This window comes from Meles meles, chromosome X (genome assembly GCF_922984935.1).
Source record: "Meles meles chromosome X, mMelMel3.1 paternal haplotype, whole genome shotgun sequence".
Lineage (NCBI taxonomy): Eukaryota > Metazoa > Chordata > Mammalia > Carnivora > Mustelidae > Meles > Meles meles.
In genome coordinates, this window is record NC_060087.1 from 46,201,679 (window position 1) to 46,209,449 (window position 7,771).

The window sequence follows — 7,771 nt, forward strand, 5'->3', positions numbered from 1 at the left end:
GCAGTGCTCCACCCCATGCTGATCAAGATGTTCCATGCTAATGTGTCGAGAGAGAGAGAGAGAGAGAGAGAGAGAGAGAAACAAAACAAAACAGAAGAGAGAAGCTATCAGACAGACCTTCTCACCACTTGCCAGCAACGCTGGATCTGCACCCATATTCCCTGCTGCCTCTGTGGAAGAAGGGACCTGATCCCACTTGAGGCCAGACCCTTCACCTGGATCCCACACCCGTCTCCTTCGCGGGGAGAAGGCCTTTGCTGTGCTCCTGAATGGCCACCCGTCCATCTATTTCTCCGTCATTCTGTTACTCCGAACATGCCCGTACTTCTCTCCCCTCACGCGAGATGAAGGAAAACATAAAGCCATCCCTTATCCCCTCTGTTTCTGAGATACTGCCACATTTCCCTGATGCTCCCAACAGCCAGTCTCCCCTTGTTCTGTCGCCCTTTTCCTTGCTACCCACTTCAATCGTGCTTCTATCAGCCTGCCCCCACCCCCAAAAGAAGACCGATTTTGTCAAGGGCAGCAGAGGCCTTCACCTATCACCAGCCCCTGTGATGATGTCCTCTCCTCGACTCACTGTACCTCTCAGATGCCTTTGGTGCTTTTCCCAATTGCCTCTCCTCGACTCACTGTACCTCTCAGATGCCTTTGGTGCTTTTCCCAATTGCCTCGTTTTTGACACTGTCCCTCCCCCACCCTTTCTTTGAATTTTTATTCTGGGATTTTTTTTTTTAAAGATTTTTATTTATTTATTTGACAGACAGAAATCACAAGTAGGCAGGGAGACAGTCAGAGAGAGAGGAGGAAGCAGGCTCTCCGCGGAGCAGAGAGCCCGATGCGGGGCTCGATCCCTGGACCCTGAGATCATGACCCGAGCCGAAGGCAGCGGCTTAATCCACTGAGTCACCCAGGCGCCCCGGGGTTTTAGTTTTTAAACAGGGCCCTTCTCATGCTACACTCTCTCTGTGGGTTGTTTCATCCTTTTGGCCAGCAGAAAATAGAGCATGTACACGATGGGACCTCCCACATGCCTACCTCACGCATCAACCTGTGCCCTGAGATCCAGATGTGTCTGTGTGTTTGTTGGATGACCGGGAGGAAGCATATACCTCGCGTGCCCCAAGCACGCCTCTTCATGTCTTGCATCTTGTTGGGTCTCCCCAGCAGTGCCGCAACAAGTCCTCTAGATCCGATCTGCAGACTATATCGCGTATCCATCCCCTTCCGTGCTTATCTACTGCCACTGTTTCAACAGCCACACAATCCCACCAGCTCTTGCCTCCACGACAGCCACTCTGGCGGACTTCCGTTCCTGGAACATGCCAAGATTATTCCCTCGTCGGGACATCGGTCATCACGGCGCTCTTTGCCTGGGTGAGTCCAGCCCCGGATCTTTACGCGGTTGGTTCCTTCTCAAACGGTAAGGTTTCTGCTCCATCACTGCCTTCTCAGACAAACTCTGCCTGACCGCTCTGTGTAAGTAGATTGGTCCTGACCTAGGACCTGAGCTATTTTCTTCCTAACACTTCCCACACTAACTTCTTCATGCACGGGTTGGCTGGTGGGTATTGTCTCGCTCCCTAGGTAAGTGCTAAATGAGCAGCTTTTATAAGAGTACAAAACACCTTTTGAGAGGCTCTCCTTCAGTGTTGTTGGATACTGAATAGAAGGCTACCTGCGACCTGTTATTTTTTTTTGTCGGGTATGGAAGGGGTGGTGGGGAGTGGAGGAAGGTGACTGGAGAATCTCCCTTTACATCCACAGGAACACCCGTGTACCGCCCAATAGGTCCTGCAAGTTTTGATGGGTCTGCGTTAAAGGCACAAGGAATACCCTGCCCTGCCTCGATTTCTCCTAAGGGATTAAATCAGTTCGCTGCTACTTAAAATGACCTGCCCACAGTGAGCGAGAGGGGGAAAGAGAAGATGTTAGCATGTGACCCTAAGGTCACCCAGGGTGGGCAGCAGCACTGTTAGGACTTCATGTCGTGAGCTCTCTGGCTGCATGGCGGCAGCAGGCAAGACCCTTGGTCTCCCTGGGCCCCGGTTTCTCCATCTGCACACGGGGCAGGCAGGCAGGACATGAGCCCATAGGGTGGCTGAGATGGTCCATTCTCAGAACAGGGCAGGCACCGGGAGGTCTCAAAATGAGTTTGAGAGATCCTGCTCTTCCCCTGAGTCCCTGCCCCCTGGAGAGGTCAGGAGCCTGAGAAAAGCTGCTGAGGGCCAGAGCGCCGCCACGTGTCTGGGTCTCCGTGGGACCCGCGCCCATAAACACCCAGGGAAAACATGCTTTGTTGGGGACTGAGTAAGGAACCTGTATTTAAACGTCAGGCAGAAGGCCACTGAAGACCCTTTTCTGAAAATGGGAAGTTGTCCAGCAAACGTTTTCATTTAAGGGATTTTTAGAACGAGGACAGTTGTGGTTTCATGGTATTCTCCGGTAATGTCGACAGGGCTCTCCTGGTAATCAGAGTATTCCTTTTTTTTTTTTTTTAAAGATTTTTATTTATTTATTTGACAGAGATTACACGTAGGCAGAGGGGCAGGCAGAGAGAGAGGGGAAGCAGGCTCCCCGCTGAGCAGAGAGCTAGATCCCAGGACCCTGAGATCATGACCTGAGCCTAAGGCAGAGGCTCAACCCACTGAGCCACCCAGGCGCCCCAAAGTATTTCTTTTTAAAGGTGAAACTAGTGAGCCGGCGTCAGATGCTGCTCTCCTGGCGGTAACCAGGAGACCGGAAAAAAGTTTGGCGACTCTCCAGGATATTTCTGGACTAGACAGAGAACAGGCTCCCCAGCTTGCCCCGTAACTCCTGGCGGACATCACAAGCTCTGGGTAAGTTCATCTCTGCTGCCCAGCTCTCCTGCACGGTTACCAGGCGCTGGTGGGAACAGAGGACAGAGGAGCAAGGCTCTCTGGGCACCGCCATGAAAACTGCTGACACAGCATCTCCTAGGACCCTGTTAAAACATGGTGTCTGTCTTTGAACTCTTGAATTTACTTTTATAGATCTTGTCGTGCTGGTGAGGGCACAGGCATTCATGTTTGCTAACCCCTTCTATTTTGTGTTTCTTTATCAGTTAGCCAATCCCTTTTCTCAGAAAAAAAAAAGGGGGGCCAGCAAATCCTAAAGTTTCCCTTTGGGATCTGGACGTACTCTGGGGAGGCTTGTGAACATGAAGGTCAAGCAAGCTCTAGCTCTATACCCTTTCATTAAACACTTCCCAGTACAAGTTCCCCTGGGCGTCTTTTAACAGCTGGGGCTTAGGGAGAGCCACTGAGCAGGCGACTGGGACAGGAAGAAAAAGAAGCTGCTGAGGCACCCAGGCAGCAAGCAAAGAGAGGCCAAGTGGTGCCACAGAACGGTTTTGTCAGGAGAGCCCTGAGGCGGGGAACTGGACAAATCCAGTTCCAGGCGGCCAGGCAATTCCCAACGTTCCTCTTTGGGGTCCTGGATATACTGTGGGGGAGCCCTGTGAGCATGAAGGTCAAGCAAAAGAAGAATGTTCTGTCTAGCCTCAGAGAAGTACAAGACATACGGAGGAAGTGACAGATGGAGGGAAGGCGCTCGAGGCTCCGTCTCCCCTCTGTGGGAGGGGACAAGAGAGCGACAGCAGAGAAGTGGGAGACAGGATTTTGCCCCCACTCACGTTTGGGACTCAAGGGAATTCACTTTGCAGGATGACCCTCCTTGGGCACAGGGATGGCCGACCTCGAGGGACTTAGCTTTCTGGAGCTGATCTTGGGTCCTGCTGTGCTACAGGCCAGACCCCAGAGGCTGTATTCCCTGAGGGGGAAATGTGGAAAGTGACAAAATCCACAGCCAGGGGCTGCGGAAGTAAACGTAAGTAGAGAAGGGACTAGGGGACCCTGCTGCTGAGATGTGGGGTGACAGCCCTGCCCAGAGTGGGGATGGAGGCTGAGACCGAGATTCAGAGGGGTCTAGAGATGTCAGCAACGGTGAGCCGAGGCTGGGTCAGCCAGGAAGCACCAGGTCCCGACCCAGAGGAGAGAGAGGAAAATGCAAGTTTCACCAGCCACATGCATGGCTGATGCAGGTGTCTCATCAGCTGGACCCGGGAGACAAGAGTCCTCCCCTCAGAGGCCAGGGAGTGTTCCGTGAGCACCATAAGAATGTCCTAGGTGCCGCCCTTTCCAGCAGATCAGTAAACCACTCACGCTCCTTCCTCAGCTCGGGAAGAAGTAGGGAGGTGGGGAGGAAATCTGAGAGACTGAACATTTCTTGAACTAGACCATTCGATTATGAGACTGACACGTTGCGTACCGCGCTAAGGAGGGACCTGAGCTAGACCATTCCCATGACTGCATCTCCCTCCACCCCCCTCCCTGGACCAGATGAGAAATGATTTCACTGGGTGTTTTCCTCCTTCTCTAGCCGGTTCAGACAGTGAACAATCCTGAAGATCTCACCAGCCAGAGAAGAAATTACACAATATGGCCTTGAGGTCTGAGGAGCCCTAGTGTTTGTGTGAGGTCACCTCAGCACCCCTGGCAGCTCCCCCATCTGTGCACCCTCCAATCAGTCCACCTTAGAGGAGACTGGGGCATCTCTGCCTTGTCCTCTCCTTGAACCAGGATCATGGTTCCCATCCCGTACGTGGACCCCAACACGGAGCACAGAAGGAAGAGCAGACCAGACACACAAGTGCCGTTGTCACTCAGGAGAGCTGTCACCCAGGCGACCACCTTCTTCAGGCTGTCATTGCCCCCACAAGCCATGCCAGGCTCCATCCTCCTTTAACAACACAGGCCCCGATTTCCAGGGTCTGGGCCACGGAGCTTGGCTTCAGAAGTCGGTGCAGCACCGAGGACTGCTGGAGAAAATCTCAGAACCACGTTTAGAGCCACTATGGGTTCACAGTCTCCATGCTCTCCTGGGGCCTCAGTGTTGTACAGAACGCTTTCTCTGGGACTCTGGTCCCTTCAGGAGACAGCCCAGGATTATCCCTCTCCCCTGCACCCTGGACCACACAGGGAACCCCTCCCTGCTAGCCAAAGCACTTTCCCATTCTTAGTGGAGAGCCCAGCAGGCAGGCAGAGGGAGGGAGAGGGGCCCCTGTGCTGGAAGGGAGTGTGGGAGACTGCTGTCATGGCAACATCCTTCTGTTCCCCCTCCCTGGGTCGCTCAGCTGAGGCATCAGCCCAGCTGAAGGTCCAGGACTGAGAAAGCCCTTGTCTCCACCTGGCTCTCTTCTGGGAATAGATGTTGAGATGGGGGGGGGGGGGGGCGGCGGGAATAACCCTGTTACTAAGCAACTAAAGCTTCAGCCATTGGACTCAAGAGGAAAGAACCCGCCAAGAAGACAAAAGGGTTTCAACTAAAAGACAGGATGAATGGTGTGGGTGTGCACCCACAGACATGGCACTGTGGCTGTCAACACATGTGCCTGTCACAAGGGTCCTGGGCATGCACACACAGGTGCACCCGTGTGTACCCAGGGGTGCTCCTTCCAGCGTGGGACAGTACAGCACCTGGGGCCTGAGCGACCCCGGGGGGTGGGGGGCTTGGTCTGGGGCCCAGAGGAGGGGATGGAGGCAGAAACCAGATCAAGGGGCAGAGGGACCACATACCTTTTTACATGGGTTACCTACCTGCTCTTTCTGACACGTTTTTCTTTTCGCCCCGTTTGTGCCACTACTTCTTTCCAACGACTTCTAGGTTATGTCACCTTCAACAGAGAGAGGTTTTTCTCTCACTCTTCGGGGTGCTAACGTGTCTACAACACAAAATTTACCTCTTTTTTTTTTAAGATTTTATTTATTCACTTGACAGAGAGAGAGATCACAAGTAGGCAGGGAGGCAGGCAGAGAGAGAGGAGGAAGCAGGCTCTCCGCAGAGCACAGAGCCCGACGCGGGGCTCGATCCCAGGACCCTGGGATCATGACCTGAGCGGAAGGCAGAGGCTTTAACTCACTGAGCCACCCAGGCGCCCCCCAAATTTACCATTTTTTAAGCACGTTGAAGTGAACAGACAGGAGCATCGGCAAGTTGACACCGTTGTGCCACCATCCCTGGCATCCCCCTCTCCAGAACTTTCCCTGACCCCGAACTCTAGCTTTACACCCTTTCATTAAACACTTCCCAGTACGGGTTCCCCTCGGCGTCTGGTATCGTCTGGGGCTTAGGGAGAGCCACTGGGCAGGGGACTCGCACACGAAGAAAGAAAGGCAGCAGATACCCAAGGAGTAATCAAACAGACGCCGAACCGCGCGGCGGAACGGTTTTTTTTCCAGGGCCGCACGTCTTCACAAAGGCCCTAGGACCGGGAACCGGAGAGATCCAGTTTTGGGCGGCGTGCTCGCGCAAGCGCAGAGAGCACTAACCACATTTTTTTTTTTTTAAGAAAACAGGCGGCGGCCGCTTTTTTCAAGCACAGCGGGCGGGGGAAGAGGCAGTGTGAAAGCCGCACGGTGCAACAGTGCCACCAAGCGGCCAGAGAAACTGAAAACCGAACTGAGCAAGAGAAAAGTTGCCTTTTACTACCATTCCCTGGGAGCGAGGTGCAGAGCCGGTCTGTGGGAGCCCTGTGGATTGCAGCCGAGGGGCAGAGGAAGGCAGAGACCGACTCCAGTGGCTAGACGGCCGCGTCCGCCGCACAAAAAGCTTTCCAGCGTCCCGTCCCGGAAGCATTCCAACAGCAGCCGGAAGTGCGTAGCCGGAAGTCCCGGCACCAGGGAGGGAGACTCGTCGGCGTTGCGACCCGATTGGTGCGTTCTGGGGACGCGCGTCGGCGTGGAATGACGTTGACGCCAGGTTCGGCCCCCGGTTCCTTCGGGGAGGCCCGGGAAGGTGATATTCGCGTATCGGTCGCCAGAGTCCCTAGCGCTCCGGTGCCCTCGTGCGGCAGTTGTACGGGGCCCCTGTTTATTGTTCTCCTCCCAACCCCTGCCTGTGAACACGCCAGTCCCGTGACAAATTCACTGCCCCCCTCCCTCACTTCTCTGATGCCTCCAGGGCCCCCGAAGGCTCAGGTAGACGACGTGGCCGTCCCGGGCCTCTCCGCCCCAGGGATGTCCTCCCTCTCCCCTAGGGGAGTATCGCCCCGCGCACGGACGCGTCCTGGGGCTCAAGAAACGCCGCGCCCCTCCCTGGTGCTCCCTGCAGCTTTCCTCTCATCACTCTGAACCGAAAGCCTGGTTCTCCAGCTCCCTCCGTCGAATGCATTCAGCCTTAGGTGGGTGGGGTCGGCGGGGGTGGGGTACGCAGGGCCACCTCAAGGTTCACCCCCAGTAACAAACACTCCCTGTTTCTATGTGAGCAGCAGAGCATTGATGAAGCGATTTAAAACTCTTACTGAATTCCTTTATGTTAATTCCATGGCCAGGAGAGAACTGTCTTTCATTTCCACTCATCCGTCCCACTCTACTACCTCACTCATTCGCAGCTGTCTTCCAGTCTGTTGCAACTGCCTACGAATTCATGGAGGACGTCCCAAGCTTTCCCAAACCCTGTCCTGGCATTCTCTGCTGCCCCTTTAGCATGCATACATGCTCTGCACTGCACCCAGCCCCTCACCTCTGCTCAGGATCCCTTGCCTTACACCTTCTCGGGGAATTTGCTCTTGAGATGATGTCTCTCCTCTCCTCTCTCTACATTGGAGCATTCCACAATAAAAGGGGGGGGGACCCCCACTGCCTTCCCCAAAGTCATCCTGCAGCTACTGGCACTGGATCTGTACCTTTCGAAGCAGAACTGCTTCAACTTCTCCTGCACCGCCCCCCTTCAGTAGAGCTTTTGTCCCTAT

At 54.5% G+C, this 7,771-nt stretch overlaps 1 long non-coding RNA gene across 1 annotated transcript; it reads right to left on the reverse strand.

Annotated features, from left to right (window-relative positions):
* Nucleotides 1–2,566: 2,566 nt before the first annotated feature.
* On the reverse strand, nt 2,567–6,263 carry LOC123935264. Its single transcript, XR_006816886.1, has 3 exons — nt 5,971–6,263; nt 5,619–5,743; nt 2,567–2,965 (listed from the first exon to the last, which is right to left on the reverse strand). It is a non-coding gene; the product is annotated as an uncharacterized LOC123935264 (long non-coding RNA).
* Nucleotides 6,264–7,771: the final 1,508 nt, after the last annotated feature.